The following is a 27668-nucleotide window of genomic DNA, read 5'->3' on the forward strand; positions in this document are numbered from 1 at the left end:
ACAATATAAAAAAGAAATTACAGGGCTTCCCTGGTGGCACAGTGGTTGAGAAGTCTGCCTGCCGATGCAGGGGACACGGGTTCGTGCCTCGGTCCGGGAGGATCCCACATGCTGCGGAGTGGCTGGGCCCGTGAGCCATGGCCGCTGAGCCTGCGCGTCCGGAGCCTGTGCTCCGCAACGGGAGAGGCTACAGCAGTGAGAGGCCCGTGTACCGCAAAAAAAAAAAAAAGAAAGAAAAGAAATTACAGAAACAATTCCATTTACAATGACATAAAAAAATATATATAGCAAAAACCCAAAAAAGCAAGAGACTTGTACACTAAAAGCTACAAAAAGCTGTTGAAAAAACTTAAAGAAGACCCCAATAAATAGAAACACATCCTTTGTTCATGGATTAGAAGACTTTATGTTGTTAAGATGCCAGTACTCTCCAGAGTGATCTACAGATTTAATGGAATAGATTTATTCCAATCCCAACATCGTTTATTACAAGAATAGAAAATTCCATCTAAAGTTCACATGGAATTTTAAGGGACCCCAAACAACCAAAACAACCTTTAAAGTCAAGAACAAAGTTGGAGGTCTCACATTTCCTAATTTCAAAACTTAATACAAAGTTACAATAATCAAAATACTGTGGTACTGGCATAAAGACAGGCATACAGACCCATGGAATAGAACAGAGGGTCCAGAAATAAACTGTCAAATATACGGTCAAATGATTTTTGGTAAAAGTGCCAAGATCACTCAGTGGGTAAAGAGTAGGCTTATCAATGCAAGGGGCTGTATATTTACATGCAAAAAAATGGAGCTGGACTCTTATCTCACACAATATACAAAAGTGAACTCAATGGATTGTAGACCTAAATGTAAGAACTCTTCTAAGCAAACATAATATAAGTAAATATTTGTTGTCTTGGGTTAGGTGATGTCTTGTTAGATATAAAACCAAAAGCACAGTGATAAAGGAAAAAAACTGGATTTTATCAAAATAAAAACTTTTGTGCTTTAAATAGTATCATCAATAAAGTAAAAAACTATCCAAAGTGGGAAAAATATGTTCAAATTATATATCTGATAAGTAAAAATGGGGAAAATATCTAAATAGGTATTGTCTAAAGAAGATATATAGATGACCAATAAATACAAGAAAAAACGCTCAAAATCAGTAGTCTTTGGGGAAGTGCTAATCGAAACCACAATGAGATACCACTTTACACCCACTAGGTTGGCTCTTCTCAAAAAGATGCTTTAAAACACATATTCATGAGAATGTGGGGAAATTGGGATTCTCATACATTGGTGATAGAAATTTATATTGTGACAGATGCTTTGGAAAACAGTTTGTGATTTCTTCAAAATGTTAAATTTGAAACATATGACTCAGCAAGTCTACTCCTTGATATATACCCAAGAGAATAAAAGCTTATTTCCATGGAAAAACTTGTATGTGAATATTTAGAGCAACATTATTAATAATTGTGTAAAACGGAAACAACCCAGATGATCATCTGATGAATATATAAATAAAATGTGTGATATAATCATACAATGGAATATTATTCAGCAATGAAAATGTCTAAAGTACTGATACATGCTACAACCTAGATGAACCTTGAAAACATTATGCCAAGTGAAAGAAATCAGTCAAAAATGACTACATACTGTATGATTTTTTAAAAATATATGAAATGTCCAGAATAGACAAACTCATAGTGGCTGAAAATAGATTAGTAGTTTCTTAGGGCTGGTGGGAGGTGGGAATGAGAAGTGATACCTAAGAGGTACAGGTTTCATTTTAGCATCATTAAAGTATTCTAAAATACAGTTATAGTGATAGTTGGGTATATATATATTTGCTTATGTCATTTGGGGGATTTTTCTGCCCTCTTCAGTTGTTAATGTACATGCCTGTTTCATAAATGCACAGCTAAAAACAAAACCTTGGGGATATTGCTATAGAGTGAATGTTTTGTGTCCTCCCCAAATTTATATCTTAATGTGCAGTGTGATGGCATTTGTAGGTGAGGCCTTTAGGAGGTGATTATGTCATGAGCGTGGGGTCCTCAAGAATAAGTTTAGGGCCCTTGTAAAAGAGACCCTAGTGAGCTCCTTCCTGCCTCAACCATGTGAGGACACAGTGAGAAAATGATTGTCAGTGAACCAGGATGTGAACTCTCACCAGACACCAAATCTGCTGGTGTCTGGATATTGGACTTCTCAACCTCCAGAGCTGTGAAAACTGTAGTTTATAAGCCACGCAGCCTATGGTATTCTGTTACAGCAACCCTAACTTACTAAGCAGATATTATGCAAGTTATGAGGAATATAAAGTATATGAGATTTCCTGGGAAAAACTGCACATCTTGCATCATCAACTTTTTTTGTAGTCATTTTATACTGTTATATTTATTTGAAAATAAGGTAGATATAGAGTACATGCAATATTTTTAAGGATTTTAAAGAAAATTGTAAGAATCCAAAGAAATATTATGCTTTTGATAGACCATTTCAGCCTGATAGCACATAAATAAACACACATATTGTCACATATGTGACACATATTGTCACTTCCCCAAAGTTTGTATGAGCACACAAACACACAGCCCCATTTCTCTTGCTCTTTCTATCAGAGATACTTAGTTGGAAAAGTTTGTGCCTTATAATATGTTGAAATAATGCCCCTTTCTTTAGCTTAGAGGGCAAGGGCCCACTGCCAGAGGTAGACGTAGGCTTGCTAAAGATGGCACTTGCCCAATGAAGCCATGTCATGAATTTTCTACTGTAAGACCCCAAGTTGAACTTATATCCAATTTCCTAAAACTGGATTGCCTTGGTTCATGTTACTCCCTTTTCCTGTTTTAACATCTACCCCTTACTTGAGTTTTGTATAGATGTGCAACCTGTATCACCTGAACTATGTACCTATACGTAGGATAAAATGTGAAAGGAAGAGCAATACGTCCAACTTTAAAGAGGTGTGATGATAACTGAAAGTAGAGAGAGACCTCCCAGAGATATCTTGTTAACCAAGAATGGGGGTTGATGCTCTAACTATCTCTCTTTATATAAGAACATTCCCTGCACAACTAGCAGTGAGGAATCTGAGATGGCCACATGTATAACCTTAGAGAAGTCATTCCTTAGTATGAGAAAGCTGAGATACAGAGGTAAGAACTCTCTAAGTTCCTCTAAATAATTGGCAACCAAGTTGTGATTCCAACCTAGGTAAACCCAAACTTCCTAAAGCATGACACCATGTCATAAACTCTTTTTATATTCCAGTCATCACTCACACATTAGTTCTAGTTCTATTCTGTGCAGCTAGGCCAAGTAAGTCTTACTCATAGATAATGTGATATGCCTTCAACTACTTAAGAATAACTATCATGATAAGTTATTGATACCTTTGTTTACACAAGCTAAATGTTTTGAGTTCCTTCAGTCATTTCACATATATCCCTTTTTAGACTTTACACACTCTACTGAGCATTATTTCTCAGTATCCCCAAAGGGCTGAGTAGATTCTAGTGTGGCATGATAAACAGGAAATACTTTTCGTTATAAGTATTCACTTAAGTCCTCTATATTTAGGATAATGGCATGCCCTGATTTACTTAATACAGTCTTAGTTTATGTTTCTTGTCCTAGTGTAACCCACTTTCACTCTTAAAAGGGACTAGTTTGGGAAATATATGATATGGGTATTCCATCTATAAGCTCATTTGCTTAGTTTTGGGTAAAAGTCATTCTTAAGTCCTTCCTATTCCCACAAGCAGGGGTATCTTCTAACTCATAAACACCTTTTGGAAGCCCCTCCCACCTCATTTTTTCTGTATTTCTGTTTTTATCCTCTTCCTTCTCACTGTTCAATTCATCATTCACATAGACCATTTCTTGGTGTATCATGCTTCATAAAACTCTACTTTATATTCTCCCCAGGGAGTTCCTTTGCTACTTCCAAATCAACAGGTTGATAAAGCATTATTTGAGAGCATTTAGATACATTCTAAGGTAAGGCTTTTGAATACTCGTTCAAAACTAGTGTTTGAAGTTCTTGAGTTCTTTCAGAGACTCAGATGATAGATTCTAAATAAGTACTATTAATCGTGACACACTAGCATTTGAACAATTGCCCATTAATGTAAAATGATTTGACTTTGTTTCTGATTAGCATCCCCTATCTTAATTTTCTTATGTATTCTTTACCAGTGAGTTGTTCTGTCTCTAAATGTCCATGCTAGGTTAAATGGTTAGAAGCTGCCCTTTAATACTGTACATCTCATATAAAGCTATTATCCTAACACATCTTCATATAAGAAACAAAAGAGTATAGGTACTTGGACTAAGCAAGATTGCTCAGGAACGAATGAATAAATAATGATATTTCATGAATAATTCAAGATGAACATAGGATGCCTCAAACAATCTTTATCTGCAAAACAATAAAGTCTTTTAATGTGACCACGTGACATGCAGTACAAATAGGAATAGGGTTAATTGTATCCTTGGAAGCATGTACTGCACTCTCACATTCTGTCTCAGCATGAGGATTTAATGCACAGGTGAGGGCTTGGAATAACAGGAATTTAACACCTTGCTTGGAAGTGATTATAAAATTTAATTCCTGCCATAGAGAAAGGACTCTGACATTATGTTTACCACCCTCAGAGCAAACATTTCCATACAAAGAATCAATAGCAAGATAGTACAAGGGAATGTAGGGTAATGAAATGTCACAGCTCTGCTACTTACTAATTCAGATTTGGGCCAATCATTTGACCTGCTTGGTCTCAAGTTACTCAACTAAAAATTCATAACTACATTGACCTTGACCTTTAACCATCCCATAAGGTTTCTTTCACCTAGAAGTTCACTATAGATTGTTCCAGTATTGCTTATGAAGACAAAGAGAATTTTGTATTGTGGACTCTTCAAAATATCAAGTGACATATTAGTTTCAAGAAATGATTGTATAGTGTTCAGGAATTTTAAAACAATGAAACTAACAAGCCAAATACAACAACAACAATACAAGTCAAGTTGGGAGACTTCTAGGACTCCAACAGGAATTAAGCAGTCTCATTCAGTTTGCATGTCTTCACTCACATCTCCCATCCCATCCTCTAGATATTTGGATAATTTTGAATTACTTTAGGTGCAACATGTATGAACTGTGTGATTTTTCTTCCCTAAGTCTAAGTGTCCATATATATTAAAATGAGTTTTTAAAATGCTGTCATTATAGGGTTTAAAGATTAAATGAATACATGCCAAACTCTTACCATAAATATTAACTATTGTTTTCTGGTAACCACACACCACTCACTCATATGAATTATCATAGACAAAGTATAACTCATAACAACATAAATATTTTCTACTTCTATAGCAATCCTAGAAATATAGTTAAAATAACAAAGTACAGGGCTTCCCTGGTGGCTCAGTGGTTGAGAGTCCGCCTGCCGAGGCAGGGAACACAGGTTCGTGCCCGGTCCGGGAAGATCCCACATGCCGCGGAGCGGCTGGGCCCGTGAGCCATGGCCGCTGAGCCTGCGCGTCCGGAGCCTGTGGTCCGCAACGGGAGAGGCCACAACAGTGAGAGGCCCGCGTACCGCAAAAAACAAAACAAAACAAAGTACAGTTTCTTTCAATTACATTAGAAAAGTTTATTATTTCCAGTACTTGTGAAGTTGCTCTGAAATTGGAATTTCTGTACCTTGCTGATGAATCATGTGTACATTTTTTGAAATAATTCAGTGATCTATAATCAATTGTATAAAATCTTATACATTTTAACCTAATTATTCCTCTTCTGTAAATATATCCAATGGAAAAACCAGTAAAAATGGGACAAACTAAGAACATATCTATCCATTGCAATAGTCTTTGAAATGGTGAAATAAACAACCTTATATTCACCACTAGCATAATAAAAATGAAGTAATATACATTTATTTCAATGATAACAATAGAAATGATATCACAACATCAGAAAATAGAAATATAAAATATTACTGTGTTATCACTTCAACTCTGGAAATAGCCATATGAAAAAATACTGACAGTCAAATAACAAAAAGTGCACTACTTTTTTATTCAAACAAGATCATGAATGGTTTCTCTCCTTTTTTCTATTTTAAATTCTTTTTGTGATGTTGTTATATAGTTTTTATAAAATAAAATTAGCTTTGAATTCTTTGCAAGGAAAGATAATATGAAACTTTGATAAAATAATAATTTCTTGTATTCTCAACAATTATGTTTTTAAGCACTTACCATATGCCAGGCTCTGAGCTTTCCAGTGCTGAAACGAGGAATACGTGGTTTTATGAATTTGAAGTGGTTGTAGGAAAGGGACCTTTTTTTAAAATTGAGGTTAAATTGGTTTATAACATCATATAAGTTTCAGGTGTAACATTATAATTTGATATTTGTATATACTTCAAAGTGATTACCACCATAAGTCTAGTTATTATCCGTTACCAAACAATTGACCCCCTTCACCCATTTCACCCCCCCTCTAATGCTCTTCCCCTCTGGTTATTGCCAATCCATTCTCTGTATCTATGAATTTGTTTTTTTGTTTGTTTGGTTTGTTTGTTTGTTTAGTTTTTTAGGTTCCACATATAAGTGAAATCACACGGTATTTGTCTTTCTCTACCTGACTTATTTCACTTAGTATAATACCCTCAAGGCCCATCCATGTTGTTGCAAATGGCAAGATTTCCTTCTTTTTATAGCTCTGTAGTATTCCATTGTATGCATGTGTACCACATCTTCTTTATCCATTCATCCATCAATGGACATTTAGGTTGTTCCCACATCTTGGCTATTGCTAGTAATGCTGCAATGAACATAGGGATGCATATTTATTTTTGAGTTAGTGTTTTCATATTCTTCAGATAAATACCCAGAAGTAGCATAGGTGGATCCTTTGGTAGTTCTATATTTAATTTTTTGAGGATTCTCCATACTGTTTCCCATGGAAGTGACTTTTTAGCTGAACTATCAGCAAGAATTGGCAAATACTTTCACATCAGTTTCTCCTCAGAATTCAGGTAGGAAACACAGAGAAATGAGAGTATCCTGTTAAAATTGTCTTATGTCAGATATTATTAATGAAATCTGTCTACACTCAATCTTCACAAACAAAACAAACAAACAAAAAATGTTTATCAACATATTCACATAAAAATTTTAGTCCAGCAATCTGCAATAGTGAGATGGACTGTAGAGGAGATAAAACCACAATTCACTTCTAAGTCAACAGATATTCCAATATTCCAGTGTATGTTGTCCCAAGCACCCAGGGTTCCGTTACACTTCTGAAAACTTAGATGTTCGAAAGGAATTCTATTTCATTCAGCCCATTCATTCTGTTAATTTTCTATTAAATATCCGCCCTCACGGAAACAAACAAACAAAAAATGTCCTTGGACTCTTCGTTTGTTTTTTATGATGATCTTTTGGAGTTATTTAGGATAGTTTTGCTGTCTATAAAATGCTCGGAGTGACTTTTTTTTTCCTAAAAGTTAACATGTGGCTCAGAACTTTGAAGCCTCTGCATTGTCAGTTCATGTTTGAGAATGCATCCACTGATTATTCAGGGCTCACTCAAGCTTCAGCAGGGGTAGAAGACTTTTAGTGAAGCACAACTAGTGATTAAGAGCTGATTTGAGATAGGAAGAAACATAACAAGAAGGATGGATGAGCACAGTTCCTCTAGGGTTTCCACTTTTGCCAATAACATACATTTTCCCCTGTCTACTTATCTTTTGTTTCAGGTACTTAAAAGCTGAGGTCTAGCTTTTTAGGCAACTTAGCAATAGTTAGGAAAATAAAGTGAAAGATAATAAGGAAGCATACGTATGTGTACCAATATATTACATGTATAAACACAGACATAAAATAGTAACATAATACATGTAATAACTGCATTGCAGTTGAATAAATGTTTGCAATAGCTAAGTCAAAGATTTTCTTTGCATTATATTTGAGATGGCCCCAAAGTACTTCAAAGAATGTATTTTAAAGCTGTTCTAACATGGTTGGGTATATACTCTTATACAAACTGCAAGAGTTTTTCCATATCTTGTAATCATAGAAGGTGTTGAATCCCTTTTTTTATTTCTTCTCAGTTGACTAAAAAGACTTCTTCCTTGCACATTTGAGAAAAATGTTAGCGATTCAGCAGAGAAAAAGGCAGAAGAAATGCATCATAGATCATAAAGCTGGAAGTCAAGAGATTCTCAGTTTGCCATGGCATTTTGCCATCAAGAGATGCTATCATGAATATCTATAGGCAAGGGCACCAAGATTTAAAGAGGTTCAGTCTCTTGCCCTATTTCAGGCCATTGAAAAGTACATTTGAACTCATTTCACTGTACTTTACTGCTTCTAGAATGGAACGTGGAGATCTTTGCTCAAATGAAATTCAGACATCAGTTTTTCCAGTAGCTAGAATCAGGCTGTAAAGGTAAAGGAGAGAGTGTGCGAACTTCGCTCATGTGGCCCCGTGGCATACCTCAGTCTGTGGATAAATAGGACACATTTTGAAAATCCCAGTCTAGCTCGATCTCTTCATTTTACAGATGAAAAACCCAGGACTTAGAAACTTTAAGAACTTGCCTGAATTCACACTAAGTTCAATTTCCATTTGAGACCTTTGCAGAGCATTTCTTGAAACATAGTGTTATTAAAGGATGGCACAAATGTAAAGTCAAAAGGACCCTGAGCAGGCATCTGTCATACCATTTTCCAGCAAATCATTTTATGCCACCTCACACCAAAATTCTCTCCCATTTTTGAAAAGCTCAGAAGAATCATCTCTCTTCAATGAAGTCAACATATAACAAATATCACTCTTAGTGATCTCTTCATGTAACTGACAAAGCCCTCAGGGTATTGCTTAAACATGTTTTATTATGTTATATATTTACCAAAAAAAATGTGCCCTATAATGGTATGACAAAACACCTGGTCACCATTTTCTTCATGAGAGCCCTAGGTTTACTTGAAAGCTATAATTATTAAATCACTCCTGAAAGTTTTATCCAGAGCTTAAAATCTACGTAAGATATATTTGTTGACTAATCATAGCATTTATAGCTTTCTGATGAATTTCTGACTGTAGATGAATTTTTGGCTGTAGAACTGAAAACATCATGCCTCTTATGAAAGAGCTGACTGTGGCTCAGTGCAATGGATGGTATCATTGTTTTGTGAGTCAGAACATGCTTTGCTGTTTTTGTAACACAGAGGAACACACAACATAAACAAAAGATTTGTTTTAATCTTTCCACTTGGATATTTTCTATTAGTTATGTCTCAAGTATTTTCACTAGTTTCTATTAATAATGTCTCATATATCTGGCCAATCTTTTTTTTTTTTTTAATCAGAGGTCACCTAGTTGGTAGAGGTGACCTAAAATTATCTGAATATTATAATATAGTAACGTAGGATACCTAGAAGAGTACTGAATCTCACTTAGAGATGGATAAAATTCCTGATATGATTATGGATCTCTCCTACTGATAAAAGATTAGGTGTGTTTTCATAATTATTTAATTATGCATAGTAGGTAAACATAGTTACTGGTACTGTTTCTCTTTTGAAGTTTAAGTAGAGGGATGTGCATGGATTTTGAGCAGCCAAGATATAGGTTGTAGCAATTATTGAGATATTCTATTCTGCACTCCTTTTAGGATGCCTTTCTATACCACAGAGGCTTAGAAATTTGAAAACTACATTTCTGGAACACTTTTGTAGCTAGAGTTCTGCGTTTTATTTTTAAAACCAAAACCTGTCTGTTCTTATGGAAATTTTCTTTCTTCCCAAGTTCTTTTAGAATTATTCTAAGTCTCTTTGCAGAAGGAATCTACCTAGTGTGAAGCATAATATGAAAACTGAGTCTCAGTAGAACAAGGATGTGGGTCTAAGCTAATCTTCAAGAAAACTGACCTCTAATTTCAGTTTTACCACTAACTCCATATATGATCACGCAACTTTGATAAGATTCAGAATCTTTGCTTCAGATGAATGGTTTCCCCAAGATATTTTGTGTATTTTCTGCAAACTTCCACCTTTTATAAATATATCACTGAATAATTTTATCTCTCAAGTTATGTCATACCCAGATTAGGAAACTCATGGGATGCCTTTTCTATTTTTCTCTTCACACAGGTTTATACACTAATTTCATATTTTCTTGAATCATTTGGAACAATGAATGGAGACTTTTTTCACAAATGTGCACACACAGATGGATCACGTGCATCTTCTGATAGAGGCTGGAGAGAGTAGGTAAGTAAATTATAAGTATAGTTACACAAGTATTTCATAGATATGTGTATAAATATACACACACAGAATGTGCGTACATTGGCTGCATGCACATACATTCTTCCCCCATTAACTCTCCTAAAACTCATATTCCCTTGAGCCAGAATCAGAACATGGCAGCCATTTAAGTGTACACAGACATAAACAATGAGGGAAAGTAAATAAATTCAGAATCTCTAATCAAACTCTGCTTCAGTGTTAGCACATAAAACGAAGCCAGCAGGTCAGTGGGAATTTTTGTCAGTCTTACTGTAAAATGGATTTTAAAAAATGGCCAGTTGTTGCTGGAACAGTTTTGTTTATTTCACATTAATAAGTAAAAATTTTACAGTGAAAATTTATTTGTACAATGTACATTAGAACAATATGTTAGTTAAGCTATACTAGAAATATTCTGGTTTAAGTACATACATTTTAAGGTGGCATTATATGAGAACAGATAAAGTCAAAAGGTAGAATTGATCTGAGGACATATTTTTACTAGGTAATTTTTCACACAGTATAGAAACAGAGATTGATAAATCAAAAGTGGGAATCTTCTGAAAGTTACAGCAAGAAATAAATCTTATGAAAGTTACAGCAAGAAATAAATGGGAATCTTATGAAAGTTACAGCAAGAAAGGTTGTTCATTTTCAAACAACCTTTACAGATTTATCCAGAATCCTTTAGAAGTAGGGCTAATATAATTTTGGAGGGTAGAAAAAAAATACTTTATTGGAGATTCAGGAGCAAGCCTTATGTAAATTGAATGTGGTATTTTAATACTGTCTATGATAGCTGTTGAAATTAAATGCCCTATTTGCAATAATTTATCTTTTAGTATTTTAGTTTTATGGTGGATATTTTAAATGGTAATTTAAAAATTAAAGTAGTCATATATAGTAATAGTTGTCATTGCAATGGTTAACTATGTTTCAGTTTGGCTAGGCCATGGTACCCAGTTGGTCAGACACCAGTTGGTAAAACACCAGTCTGGATGTCACTGTGGAGATATTTTCTACATGAAATTAACAATTTACCAGTATATATTAGTAAAGCAGATCATGCTCCCTGATGTGGGTGGGCCTCGTCCAATCAGTTGAAGGTCTTAGACTGAAGTTCCCCTGAGGAAAAAAGAATTCTGCCTCCAGACTTCCTTTAACTAAAGCAGCAGCATCAACTGTTCTATGGGTCTCCAGCCTGATCACCTGCCCTGTAGATTTGGGACTTCTAGTCTTCACAATGGCATGAAGCAATTCCTTGAAATCATTCTCAATCTCTCTCTCTCTCACATGTATGTATATACCCCTAAGGATGAAATTTGGCAATTTCTGTCAGCATAGTTAATCATAATTTTCCGAATGAGCCTACTGCGGAGCACAATCTCAAAACTTGTTAGTACACAGTTATTTAGAGTTTTATGAAACATAGTTTTACACCTTGAATTGTATCTAGAGTAAAATGGGCAATTATGAAGGAATGTGGAGCTTTAACGTAACTTAAACCATTGAGCAATTACTTAGTCATTTCATTTCCTGCCTTTGATTTTTGGATGGTCTTCATGGGAAGGTCCCACAGAGAATGTCTTGCAATAAATTAAAATAGAGTGAAAATGTTTCAAGGAACCAGGAAATAAAGAGTATGTTATCTTTATACTAGAGTATAAACAAATAGATTATAAACAAATGCCCAAAGAGTACAAAAGATATTAATTGAAAGTAGTATTCTCTGTCACACCTTGTCTCCTTTTGTGTGTCCAAAATGTTAAAACTTTAAGCATTTTCTCGTTTTAGTTCTTCTGTCAGTTACAAAAATAACTCTAAATATTATTCTTTTACCTCTGAATTCAGTTGATTAATGTTATACATTATCTACATGGAAGATTAATGGAATATGTTACTTCCTACTTTCATTACTCCCTTACTTCATGTTTGGTTAGTTATGTTACTATTTTTAAATTTTCTGGTAACTATATCTGTATATTAGGTCATAATTCAAACCTCTATTTTTTTTTAAATTTTCCACTACAAACTCATCTACCTATATTCTCCTCTTCATCTCCAGACATATTTCAGCATAAAGCTTTAACCCTATCAAATTTTATACCATATATATTATTTTGTTACTCTAACTTTCTAGACATTGAAAAACTGTATATATTATGTATGATATTGTTTCTCTACCTATTATTCAGTAAAGAAACAAGCAGTATGTTAAATGTTTTAAAATGTGCCATATTTCCATCCAGTTCATATTCTATTCATCTTGAGCAACTCTTTTGACTGTAATTTTAATTATTTTCTTTCTCTTTGTAATTTTTAAGACAAGAAAGTTGTCTTGCTCAATATATAACTAAGAATGTCCAGATTCTTAATCACACTTTTTTTTTTAAGTTTCCTCTTTCTTCATGAAAACATTTAACTAAGAGTCCCCTGGCTTCCTGTTCTCATTTATATTTTAGACCTGTGGTCAAACCAACAGCCTGCGATTTCTTTTCCTTTTTTATTTCTGGGTGAGTTCCATTTTTTCATGGAACCTACGATAATAACTTCCACATATTCCTTATGTAATGTTCGTGAGGACATCCAATGAGTTTCTTAGCAAGGTAAAACTAGGTCAAAATTTCTAAATTGTTGTGTGTTTGAAACTCACTATTTTGCCTTCATACATGATTGAAAACGTCATGGAAACTTCTCAGTTGCATTTTCAGTTGCTCCGTAACTACAATCTTTAATGACACATGCAAAACCTTCAGTTAATTAACCCTTTTACTTTGTCCAAATCCATCACCCCTTCTTTTTTTTTTTCCTACATATTTTATCCACTGTAGGTCTCATGATCCATCATTTTAGGAACATTCCACCAGTAACTAATTTCTGTCTTTTCATCACACTTATTCAGTGAAAACTCAAACCTGGATGAACCCTGCTATCTCTATTCTCTGCACCCATCCCTGAGTATCTAAGTGTAAGTGGAGAAATTTGTATAACAGAATATATTAATGTCACCACAAACATCTTTAACACTAATCTCAAATGGTTTTCAATTTGCATTCTGATTATTTGGACATGCTCTTGCAGTTGGATGCTTCTCATCAATAATTAAACATGCTCAAGTGTCTCCCACCTTAAAAGATAAAGTCACTGTCTCTCTTGAGAATACATTTCTTTCTTTCCAGTTGTCACATTCTCATCTTTGCTATAGTCTTCTCTTGTGTGGGGATCAGCTTTCTCAACTCTGTTTTATTTTACAGTAATATGCTATCTGCTTTAAGTCTTTCAAAAATTCATCAAAATCTTTTGTCTCTTTAGGCTCTTCAACTCCATTCTTGATATTATGGATTTGGTAGATTTTTGCATTCTTCTCAGTGAGGTGTATGAAGTAAATGCCTGTTTTCAGGTGATTATCTTGTGTTTGAAGACAGCATAAAGGTTGCATGAATATGGACTTTTTAGCACAAAAAGGACATGCGATAATTTAAGCCAGATATTTACTCTTTAAGTGTGGAAATTGATATCTTAAAAGAATGTGAAAGCATGATGTGATCAAAGTACAGTTGACCCTTGAACAACACAGGGGTTAAGGGTGCTGACCTCCTGCACAGTTGAAAATCCACATATAACTTTTGACTCTCCTAAAACAACTACGAATAGCCCACTGTTGACTGGAAGCCTTACATGATAATGTCACAGTGGATTAACACATATTTTGTATATCATATGTATTATATACTGTATTCTTAAAATAAAGCAAGCTAGAGAAGAGAAATGCTATTAAGAAAATTGTAAGGAAAATAAATTTATAGTACTGCATTGTATTTATACATACCATAAGTTTACATTGTATGTTTACAAGGTGAATGGTCTGTCCATCAGTACCTATATCAATAGTGTCTTACATGATACCAAGCATTGTAGATATATTATGTATTGCTAAACTAGACATCAAAAGTGAAAAGATAATGTGAAAAAGAAATTTATATTTATTTACAGTTAAAATGATTCATTCACTGAGAACAAAGAAACAGCAATACAATTGTTTTATGGTAGCTTAGTGTAATCAATACCATGGCTTCATGATAGCCTAGCCTATACACTAATGAATGAATCATTATAAAAATTTTATGGCATACAGTACTACAGTCATATTCATAATACAGTATTGGAAACATTGTTACATTTTTTTAAACCACTTACCTGTGATGATCAGCTGATACTCAGTTTCTCCCATTAGAAGAGAGAGGCATACTGTATAGTCATGTAATTCTCTGAAAGCAAAGTTATAAAACAGTAAGAAAGCTAACACATTATTAATTTTATATTAAATATCACTCTCTTTATGTCTATATCAGGATAGGCTATCCACTTCAGTACAAGTCTTGCACATGATGAACACTTGGGTGATGTTGATGGTGGTGGTGATGGTGGCACAAAACCTCTCATGTAGTTCTTGCCGTATAATTACTGGGTTGGCCAAAAGCTTTGTTTGGGTTTTTCCATAGGATGTTATGCAAAAACCTGAACAAACTTTCTGGCCAACCTAATCATAGATTTTCACACAAAGACACACACATACACAACAGATAAGTTTATACTGTAGGCATGATAATTACTTTTCTTTAAGTGGAAGTGGACTATCATAAAGGTGCTCATCCTGGTCATCTTCACATTGAACAGGCTGAGGAGGAGGGGTCGGTCATGCTGTCTCAGGGGTGGCGGAGGTGGAGAAGGTAGAAGCGGAGGCACCAGAGGCATACACCCTTGATGTAACTTTACATCATAATTTGTCTGACATTTTTGCTTTTTCACTTCTCTAAAAATGTATCATTATGGCACCAATCCTTCTACCTTTTGCTTTAGTTTCAGTGCCTGCATCATAGAAGGGTCCATGGCATAAAAGAAGTCAAAATCAGTATTGAATAATGGGAATCCTTCTGTCAGATTGTTCAATGTCAATTTGTTTTCTGGCACCGCTCCTTCTACATCTTCTTCCTCATTGTCTGGCACTGGTTCAGAAGCACTCATATCCATCAAGTCAAATTCTGTTAATTCCTCTGGTGTGGTGCTGTGCTGTCTGTTAGCTCTTGAATTCCTCCAAGATCCATACCTTGAAACCTTCACCCTTCACCTTTTTGCCATAACCACAATATCTTACATGATTTCCTTGATTGGTTCTGTCAGAAATCCTGTGAACTCACGTACAACATCTGGACACAGTTTTCTCCATCAGGAATTTATTGTTTAGGGCTTACTGGCTTTCAAAGCTTTTTCTATAACAACAATGGCATCTTCAATGGTGTAATCCTTCCAGACTTTTGTGATGGTCCCCCTGTTAGGGTTCTCTTCCATAGCATTAACAATCCTTTCCATAGATTACAGTGTGTAATGAGCCTTAAAGGTTCTTATGACCCCCTGATCTAGAAGCTGAATTAGAGATGTTGTATTTGGGGGTAGGTAAACCACCAACACCTTTGGTGTTGAACTCATGCAACTCTGGGTGGCCAGGGGACGCTGTCCAATATCAAAAGAACTTTAAAAGTAGTCTCTTGGCCTGGAGCTAATGAGCCAGGAGGTGGGAGGTCGTGGCTGCACAGCTGCTGTTGCTGCTGCTGCAGTGTGGCAGGTGGTGGAGACTGATGGTAACCGAGGCAGCGGCGAGTGATTTAACCCAGAGACTGACTTCACTGTAGAAACACCCACAGTTGTATCAATGACTGGGGAAAGATAGTGGCAACAGGAAAAGGAAAAACAGCTCTGACGTACTAAGGACAATGAGTATGCTAAAACCAAGTGGGCTTAAGGCCCCTACAAAGATCCTTAAGCCTGGAAGCACAGCCTTGAAGACACGTGCTCCTGGTAATGCTTTATGTTTCTCCTGAACAGCAAGTTTTTAATCCTATGTGAAGACTTCTATTTGAAAAATTTGAAAAGACAATTTTATAAAACTTCATATTCTTGAAAATACTTGAAAAAGTTTCAATTAAAAGACATCAAATTTTAGAGGGACAGAGAAAAGATGGCATACTATGAAAATGCAGAATTCGCATCTCCTCACAACTAGGGCACCTACCAGGCACTGGTGGGGGACCACGGACACCTAAGGGGACCGGGAGGAACCCCCAGTGACCAGTTGTTTCAATTATAGTTTTTTTTTCTTAATACATGTTTTATCTTTCTAATTTTATTTTGTATTTTATTCTTTGATATTGTGCTGCTCCTTTCTTTCTTTCTTCCTTCATTCCTTCCTTCCTTTCTTTCTTTCTTTTTTATTTTTTTTAACCGTGCCACAAAACTTGCAGGATCTTGGTTCCCAGGCCGGAGGTTGGGGCTGAGCTGCTGTGGTGGGAGCTCCAAGTCCAAACTGCTGGAATAACAGAGAACCTCAGACTCCAGGGAATATCATTCGGAGTGAGGCCTCCCAGAGGTCCTCATCTCAGCACCAAGGCGGGCTCTACCAAATGCCTGCAAACTCCAGTGCTGGACGTCTCAAGCCAAACAACCAGTAAGAGGAATATAGCACCACCCATCAAAAAAAAAAAAAAAAAAAGTGAAATGACAAAATAAAATGTTACAGATGAAGGAGCAAGGTAAATACTTACAAGACCAAATAAATGAAGACAAAATAGGCAACCTACCTGAAAAAGAATTCAGAGTAAAGATAGTAAAGATGATCCAAACTCTTGGAAACAGAATGGAAAAAATACAAGAAACATTTAACAAGGATCTAGAAGAACTAAAGAGCAAACAAACAGTGATGAACAACACAATTACTGAAATTAAAAATATTCTAGAAGGAATCAATAGCAGAATAACTGAGGCAGAAGAACGGATAAGTGAGCTGGAAGATAAAATGTTGGAAATAAGGGAGCAGAATAAAGAAAAAGAATGAAAAGAATTGAGGACAGTCTCAGAGACCTCTGGGACAACATTAAACTCACCAACATTCAGAATATAGGGGTCCCAGAAGAGGAAGAGAAAAAGAAAGGGACTGAGAATATATTTGAAGAGATTATAGTCAAAAACTACCCTAACATGGGAAAGGAAATAGTCAATCAAGTCCAGGAAGCACAGAGAGTACAGGATAAACCCAAAGAGAAACATGCTGAGACACACAGTAATCAAAATATCAAAAATTAAATACAAAGAATATTAAAAGTGGCAAGGGAAAAGCAACAAATAACATACAAGGGAATCCCCATAAAGTTAACAGCTGATTTTTCAGCAGAAATTCTGCAAGCCAGAAGGGAGTGGCAGGACATATTTAAAGTGATGAGAGGGAAAAACCTACAACCAAGATTACTCTACCCAGCAAGGATCTCATTCAGATTCAGGGAGAAATTAAAACCTTTATAGATAAGCAAAAGTTAAGAGAATTCAGCACCACCAAACCAGCTTTACAACAAATGCTAAAGGAACTTCTCTAGGCAAGAAACACAAGAGAAGGAAAAGACCTACAAAAATAAACCCAAAACAATTAAGAAAATGGTAATAGGAACATACATATCAATAATTACCTTAAATGTAAATGGATTAAATGCTCCAACCAAAAGATATAGAGTGGCTGAATGGATACAAAAACAAAACCCGTATATACGCTGTCTACAGGAGACCCACTTCAGACCTAGGGACACATACAGATGGAAAGTGAGAGGATGGAAAAAGATATTCCACACAGATGGAAATCAAAAGAAAGCTGGAGTAGCAATTTTCATACCAGACAAAATAGACTTTAAAATAAAGACTATTACAAGAGACAAAGAAGGACACTACATAATGATCAAGGGATCGATCCAAGAAGAAGATATAACAATTGTAAATATTTATGCACCCAACATAGGAGCACCTCAATACATAAGGCAAATATTAACAGGCATAAAAGGGGAAATCTACAGTAACACAATCATAGTAGGGGACTTTAACACCCCACTTTCACCAATGCACAGATCATCCAAAATGAAAATAAATAAGGAACCACAATCTTTAAATGACACATTAAACAAGATGGACTTAATTGATATTTTTAGGACATTCCATCACAAAACAACAGAATACACTTTCTTCTCAAGTGTTCATGGAACATTCTCCAGGATAGATCATATCTTGGGTCACAAATCAAGCCTTGGTAAATTTAAGAAAATTGAAATCATATCAAGTATCATTTCTGACCACAACTCCATGAGGCTAAATATCAATTACAGGAAAAAAAACTGTAAAAAATAAAAACACATGGAGGCTGAACAATACGCTACTAAATAACCAAGAGATCACTGAAGAAATCAAAGAGGAAATCAAAAAATACCTAGAAACAAATGATAATGAAACACGATGACCCAAAACCTATGGGATGCAGCAAAAGCAGTTCTAAGAGGGAAATTTATAGTAATACAATCCTACCTCAAGAAACAAGAAAATCTCAGAAAAACAACCTAAACTTACACCTACAGCAATTAGAGAGAGAACAAAAAAAAAAACAAAGTTAGCAGAAGGAAAGAAATAATAAAGATCAGATCAGAAATAAATGAAAAAGAAATGAAGAAAATAGCAAAGATCAATAAATCTAAAAGCTGGTTCTTTGAGAAGATAAACAAAATTGATAAACCATTAGCCAGACTCATCAACAAAAAATGGAGAAGACTCAAATCAACAGAATTAGAAATGAAGAAGGAGAAGTAACAACTGACACTGCAGAAATACAAAGGATCATGAGAGATTATTACAAGCAACTATATGCCAATAAAAGGGACAACTTGGAAGAAATGGACAAATTCTTAGAAATGCACAACCTTCAGAGACCGAAACAGGAAGAAACAGAAAATATAAACAGACCAATCACAAGCACTGAAATTGAAACTGTGATTAAAAATCTTCCAGCAAACAAAAGCCCAAGACCAGATGGCTTCACAGGCAAATTCTGTCAAACATTTAGAGAAGAGCTAACACCTATACTTCTCAAACTCTTCCAAAATATAGCAGAGGGAGGAACACTCCCACTCATTCTATGAGGCCACCATCACCCTGATACCAAAACCAGACAAAGATGTCACAAAAAAAGAAAACTACAGGCCAATATCTCTGATGAGCATAGATGCAAAAATCCTCAAAAAAACACTAGCAAACAGCATCCAACAGCACATTAAAAGGATCATACACCATGATCAAGTGGGGTTTATCCCAGGAATGCAAAGGTTCTTCAATATATGCAAATCAATCAATGTGATACACCATATTAACAATTGAAGGATAAAAACCACATGATAATCTCAGTAGATGCAGAAAAAACTTTTGACAAAATTCAACACCCATTTATGATAAAACTCTCCAGAAAGTAGACATAGAGGGAGACTACCTCAACATAATAAAGGCCATATATGACAAACCCACATCCAACATCGTTCTCAATGGTGAAAAACTGAAACCATTTCCTCTAAGATTAGGAACAAGACAAGGTTGCCCACTCTCACCATTATATTCAACATAGTTTTGGAAGTTTTAGCTACAGTAATCAGAGAAGAAAAAGAAACAAAAGGAATCCAAATCGGAAAAGAAGAAGTAAAGCTGTCACTGTTTGCAGATGACATGATACTATACATAGAGAATCCTAAAGATGCTACCAGAAAACTACTAGAGCTAATGAATGAATTTGGTAGAGTGGCAGGATAAAAAATTAATGCACAGAAATATCTTGCATTCCTTTACACTTATGATGATAAATCTCATCGAGAAATTAAGGAGACACTCCCATTTACCACTGCAACAAAAAGAATAAAATACCTAGGAATAAACCTACCTAAGGAGACAAAACGCCAATATGCAGAAAACTATAAGACACTGATGAAAGAAATTAAAGATGATACAAATGGATGGAGAGATATACCATGTTCTTGGATTGGAAGAATCAACATTGTGAAAATGACTACACTACCCAAAGCAATCTACAGATTCAGTGCAATCCCTATCAAGCTACCAATGGCATTTTCACAGAAGTAGAACAAAAAATTTCACAATTGGTTGGAAACACAAAAGACCCTGAATAGCCAAAGCAATCTTGAGAAAGAAAAACGGAGCTGGAGGAATCAGGCTCCCTGACTTCAGACTATACTACAAAGCTACAGTAATCAAGACAGTATGGTACTGACACAAAAACAGAAAGATAGATCAATGGAACAGGATAGAAAGCCCAGAGATAAACCCATGCACATATGGTCACCTTATGTTTTATAAAGGAGGCAAGAGTATACAATAGAGAAAAGACAGCCTCTTCTATACGTGGTGCTGGGAAAACTGGACAGCTACATGTAAAAGAATGAAATTAGAACACTCCCTAACACCATACACAAAAATAAACTCAAAATGGATTAAAGACCTAAACTTAAGGCCAGACACTATAAAACTCTTAGAGGAAAACTTAGGCAGAACACTTTATGACATAAATCACAGCAAGATCCTTTTTGACCCTCCTCCTAGAGAAATGGAAATAAAAACAAAAATAAACAAATGGGACCTAATGAAACTTAAAAGCTTTTGCACAGCAAAGGAAACCATAAAAAGGATGAAAAGACAACCCTCAGAATGGGAGAAAATATTTGCAAATGAACAAACTGACAAAGGATTAATCTCCAAAATATACAAGCCCTCATGCAGCCCAATATTTAAAAAAAAACACAATTCAAAAATGGGCAGAAGTCCTAAATAGACATTTCTCCAAAGAAGATACACAGATTGCCAACAAACACATGAAAGGATGCTCAACATCACTGATCATTAGAGAAATGCAAATCAAAATTACAATGAGGTATCACCTCACACCGGTCAGAATGGCCATCATCGAAAAATCCACAAACAATAAATGCTGGAGAGAGTGTGGAGAAAAGGGAACCCTCTTGCACTGTTAGTGGGGATGTAAATTGATACAGCCACTATGGAGAACAGTATGGAGGTTCCTTAAAAAACTAAAAATACAACTACCACATGACCCAGCAATCCCACTACTTAGAGTCATGTACCACAATGTTCATTACATCACTATTTACAATAGCCAGGATGTGAAAGCAACGTATGTGTCCATTGACAGATGAATGGATAAAGAAGATGTGGCACATATATACAATGGAATATTACTCAGCCATAAAAAGACATGAAATTGAGCTATTCGTAGTGAGGTGGATGCACATAGAGTCTGGCATACAGAGTGAAGTAAGTCAGAAAGAGAAAAACAAATGCCCTATGCTAACACATATATATGGAATCTAAAAAAAAAAATGGTTTTGATGAACCGAGGGGCAGAACAGGAATAAAGACACAGACATAGAGAATGGACTTGAGAACATGGGGAGGGGGAAGGGTAAGCTGGGATGAAGTGAGAGAGTAACATTGACATATACACACTACCAAATGTAAAATAGCTATTGGGAAGCAGCTGCATAGCACAGGGAGATCAGCTCGGTGCTTTGCCACCACCTAGAGGGGTGGCATAAGGAGGGTGGGAGGGAGACGCAAGAGGGAGGGGATATGGGGATATACATATGCATATAGCTGATTCACTTTGTTATACAGCAGAACTTAACACAACACTGTAAAGCAATTATACTCCAATAAAGATGTTGAAAATTTAAGAAAAGCAGTCTCTTACTGGTGGCAAGGTACTTCCTGACCAGGGACAAAGCACCGATGGAGCCAATCCAGAAAAAGTGTTCTTGTGGTCTAGGCCTTCTTGTTGTACAACCAAAAGACAGGACGCTGGTATTTATCTGTCCCCTCAAGGCTCAGGTGTTACCAACTTTATAGATAAGGGAAGTCCTCATCATAAGCCCGACTGTATTTGCACAAAGCAGTAGATTTAGCCTGTCCCTTCCTGCCTTAAATCCTGGTATCTGCTTCTCTTCCTTACTAATAAATGTCCTTTGTGGCATTTTTTTTTTTCCAGAACTGGGCACTTTCATCTGCACTAAAAACCTGTTCAGGCAGACTTCCTTTCTCCTCAGTGATTTTCTCAGTAATGTCTGGGAATTCATCTACTGCCTCTTAGTTGGCAGAAGCTGCTTCTGTTATCTTGACATTTTTTAAGCCAAACCTCTTTCTAAAATTATCAAACCATCCTTTTCTGGCATTAAATTCTCCAGCTTTAGATCTTTCACCTTCTTTTTGCCTTAAGTTTTGCTTTTTCTCAAATCATATTAGAGTTTATAGGTATGCCTTTCTTATAGCAATTTTGCACCCACATAAAAGCTACATTCTCAATGTGAGATAAAAATGTATTTTTCAGAAAGTCAAGATTTTCATGCCTGCTGGCATAGCTACAGTGATAGCTTCATGAATTTCCTTTCTTTTTCTTTTTTTTTGACAATGGTCCTTACTCTGGATTCATTTATCTTGTCATGGCTGGCAACCACATTTGCAGACCTCTATCTACAGCATATCAAGCATTCAACTTTTTCTTGTAATGTCATGACTTTTCTCTGCTTCATGGAAGCACTTCCAGCATCACTAGTGGCACTTTGCACGGGTCCTGGAGTGTTATTCAAGGTTTATGGTATTGCACTAAACACAATGAAAAATACACAGGAACTGAGAGAGATCACTTTTTATTGTGATATGCAATTTACTGGAGAAACTGCTCATGTTGAGATGATGAGAGTCACAAGCCATTTTAAGTGGATACTCACAACACTTGAGCTTACTGCAATAGCAGCAGGAGATGGCTACAAAACTATTACCATAGTACAGGACATACTACAGTTAATTTTTACATTTCTCTAGACTGCAAATGGTGCCATGTATGCTTTGCAAGTGTGTGCATTAAGTTTTGATAAATTTTAACTTTTTATAATAGATTTGTGTATATCTTATGGTAGTGAATAATAAAATAGACTAGTATCTTCATATGTTTTATGCATTCATGACATACCTAATTTTCTATGTTTTATTTTGATGTTTCTAGGCTACACATTTCATCTCTGAGTTTTTCCAATTCTCACAAATTTCCCCAAAATTTCCCAATATATTTATTGGAAAAAAATTACTCATAAGTGGACCTGCACAGTTCAAATTCATGCTTTTCAAGGGTTAACTATACTTATATTTGGGTTGCTTTCTGCTAGAACTAAGTACAGCTAAAGAGGGATGCAAGTGGAGATTACCATGAAGAAAATACAATTCTTTTCATTTTTCAAAACATTTAAACTCGGTATGAAAAATGACAACTTTGATTTTTATCTTCAGTACATTGCAGAAACTAATTTTTACTTTATGCTCCTTCTCTAATACCTTGTTTTTCTTTAAAAGTTTAACTAGTGACATAGGAAGTTCCAGTTCAAACCAAAGTAAATAAAACAAGCAGTATCTCTTCCCAATAAATTAGTTTTCCATTAATTTCTTCCATCAGAACAAACTCAGAAAATTGTGATTAAATTTTGATTGAAAAATTATGTCATTCAGTAAAAAAGGTCTCATTGAGTATACCTAGTCCTAATATTTATGTGAGATAATGTAATGGTAATAAGACCTAGAATACAGTGTATATACAAAGTGAAAATAGTGCTTTAGGCAGAAAAATTTACTAAGTAAAATGTAATTCAATATGGCACCACTATGGTTGGAATAAACTTTTCATAGCTTCTTACATGACATGGCTATGGTCTATAACATGGTAAGTCAGTTTTCTGCTGAGCCTACTCATAATTTTATTTTAACAGTTAAATTATTTGGAGATTATTTACCATAACCAGGGACTGTAAAGTATTGGTCAGTCTGTCATGTGTAAACATAAGAATTTAAAATTTTTAAAAATTATGATATATATGATTCCAAGATTATGAGAATAACTAAATAAGGATACATAGAAACATAAGGCTTTTTTTGATTATTGTGTTTTCCTCCTAAAAATCACTTCCCTGAATAATTTTGGAGTACTAGTTATATCATGGTAATAATTTAAGAAATTATCTTCTGAAATACTATTTATTGTTACATTAAATGCTATTTCAGATATTAGTGCTTTATAAATCCTAGAATATATGTTGGTACTTTTATCAAATTATAACTTTATTTTTCTAATTTTCTAATATTATTCAAAAGAATATTATTGTCAAATATGTAATAATTTTTGTGGTGTATTATAAATTGCTTATTCAATCAATATATGTAATAGATCTATTCCTACTGAACTGATGTCCCTACTTAATACCCTGAGGACCCTCTGAAGTTATCCCTAGTGACTAATGAGATGGTACAAAATATGGGAGCAGTTTTGGTACTTGAGTCAGTAAAACACTATGGATGGTGTCCAAGTCTTACCAAATCCTACACTAAAGTTAATGGTTCCATTGAGATTTCCTTTAATCACCTTCCTTTGGCATACACAAAATCAGTCCATGAAAATTCAAGCCTATGAATTTAATAATGAAAAAGAGATGATTTTGCCTACAACTACTACTCATGGATATTTGTTTCTATTGTTACTTCTTGTCCACCTCTGACACCTACATCAGTTCTTGAACCTGATTATGGCCTAGAGTAAGTAATGAACGTTTGAAGAAAAAGAGTCCAAAAGAGACCAAAAGTCACTTAGCATTTTGTCATGTGTCCGTTTTTTCTTTAAGGAGATACTACAATATTATTAACTCTAAAGAGCTGCTGTGTGTAGAAACTATAGCCATGAAATTATACTGCTTATCATGAAATGAGATTGAACCTCATGGAAAGTGTTTTCTTGCCAAGTTTTTGATCTTATCAATGGCTTTCCTCCCCCCAATTTTAAGTGCTTTATGTTTTGCTACATAATATGGTGCAAAATATTTTACATGAATCTTTTTAGAAATTCTTTTCCAAAAATTCCAGAGGTAACAATGCATTTTCTTTAATTTTCAGATTTTTAAACAGTTTCATGTATAAGATTTGATATTTGAAAAAACACATTGACCTGTGAGCATTTCAGTCTTTAAGACACTGAATCTTTTTATTCTCACAACTTTTTCATCTTCATTTTTCTTTTATTGACCAGATATAATACTTATTGCTCCTACTTTTTAAATAATGTTAATTATATTACCTATTTATTAATTATATATTTATATATGGTGTATTACAGACATAAAATGTAAAAGAAATGAGACAGCATATTTCTTAGTCTGTGACTGTGTGGCATATCCTAGACTGATAATATATGTTACAAAGTCAAACAAATTTTTTTATTTATTTTTTTTGGTGGCACGCAGGCCTCTCACTGTTGTGGCCTCTCCCCTTGCGGAGCACAGGCTCTGGACGCACAGGCTCAGCGGCCATGGCTCACGGGCCCAGCCGCTCCACGGCATGTGGGATCTTCCCGGACCGGGGCACGAACCTGTGTCCCCTGCATCGGCAGGCAGACTCTCAACCACTGCACCACCAGGGAAGCCCAAAAAAATTTCTTTTTTTAAAATTCCTTGTCTTTTTTCATGTAAGACTAGGTACAAGCATGTTAGGTTAATTGAGAGCTCTTATTATTTTTGCACTTGATTACTGTATTTAATATTATTCTATTAATATAATTATTATATACTCCATGTATACAGTTAGTAGTCATTTAATAATGTTCTTTTCAGAATTTTGTGAGTTAAAATATTATTTTATCCACAACCAACACTACTTTTTGATATTTTAAATATGGACCTAGAATAGAAAACACTATAATGTTTTATTCTGAATCACCCCCCAACCACAACGTGCTATTTCCTCAAATCAGCATTGTTATGAGAATATTATAAATGTTTTTGATGTGATAAGCTTGAGGTGTTTCCCATAATTACTCATTTCTTAACTTTAACAGAAATTGTAAGTGATCACTTACAGCATTTTATGTGATATATATTTTTGTTGCTATTTGTATTAATGTTTCTATTGCACATAAAATAAGACACTCTTGATTCTGCTTTTTATGATTTTAGGTTAGAATTTAAGCTATTTCATCCCTGGACTTAGAATAAGTATTGGTAACATTTCCAAAGTGATATGCAGGGTTTTTTTTTCTCCTTGTTTGATATTTTTACTCTTGGAGTTTTGGTTGTTCTGAGACATGATAGAAGCTTAAATATTGAGAGGTAAGTAAATAAAAGAGTTAGTAGTAGTAACAGATATTCATGTTTTTATTTTGATATTTGACTTTTCTCTGTGAAGTAAGCAAGCATAGGTCTATTGCCTAAGAATTGTAAAGATGTCATTGACCCCCATGTAAGCATATCCCTTAAAACCGAATACTGAATCAGTGATTTCACCTAGTTAGAGAATAGTGGTACCCACAAGTGCATTTGTGTAGTGTTTTATTTGGGGTCAATAAGTGACCCATCTAGGAAAAAGTGTGGTGATGGGGAAATGCCTATAAACTCTAAATTATCACTAAAAGGCAGAGAGTTTTAAAAAGCTGTATTAGTAAAAACAGAGAGTAGAGTGATGGTCCCCAGGGCCTGAGGGACAGAGGAATTGGGGAGATGTTGTTTAAGGGTATAAACTTGTAACTAGTAGATAAAATAGTCCTGGAGATCTAATGCACAGCATAGTGATTACTGTCAACAATACTGTATTAGGAACATCAAAGTTGCTAAGAGACTAATTGCTCTTGCTACAAAAAAGAAATAATTGTGTGACATAATAGAGGTGTTAGCTAACGCTACAGTGGTAATCATATTGCAATATATAAATGCATCAAATTAACACGTACACCTTAAACTTACACAAAGTTATATGTCAATTATATCTCAATTAAAAGAGTAGTATATGAGCAAAACATTTCACGGTGGCTAAACATATTACTTATAACTCCAAGTTCTATAGAAGAAAATAGGAAGATATTTATGGATAGTTTAGAGCTGGCAGGTTTCTGTTCCTGGAACGTAACTTGTTAAAGAATAGTTTAAAATGAAAGAAGCTGAAGTAATAGTTGTCTTCATTTATAAAATACAGCAACTAGAAACTGAATAGTTCTATAAATTTCTCTGAATAGTTCTATAAATTATATCATATGTTGACTTTTCTCCTGACCTTCAAATGCATTAGAATAGCATAGTGTTTCTCAGCTTGTTTATTATTGCTTTCCTTAGAAGCCTTTACGCATCTTTATCTAATCCTCCCATGACATTTTAGTGTATATACTGTTCATTATGTACTGTATGTATATCTGTACTTTATACACTGAGAAAATGATCATTTTCCCAATCCCCATATAACTAATTATTGCCCGTTCAGGGCAATATCACCCTCTTTGAAAATCCCTGAAATAACTCTAAACCTGAGAGTTAAATTTAGCTTTTTAGGGCATCAAAACCATGGATGTTTACATTTTAAAAAGTGATTCAAGTTATCCCATTAAGATTTA

This window comes from Monodon monoceros, unplaced genomic scaffold (genome assembly GCF_005190385.1).
Source record: "Monodon monoceros isolate NGI ecotype Baffin Bay Population unplaced genomic scaffold, NGI_Narwhal_1 Super_Scaffold_16, whole genome shotgun sequence".
NCBI lineage: Eukaryota > Metazoa > Chordata > Mammalia > Artiodactyla > Monodontidae > Monodon > Monodon monoceros.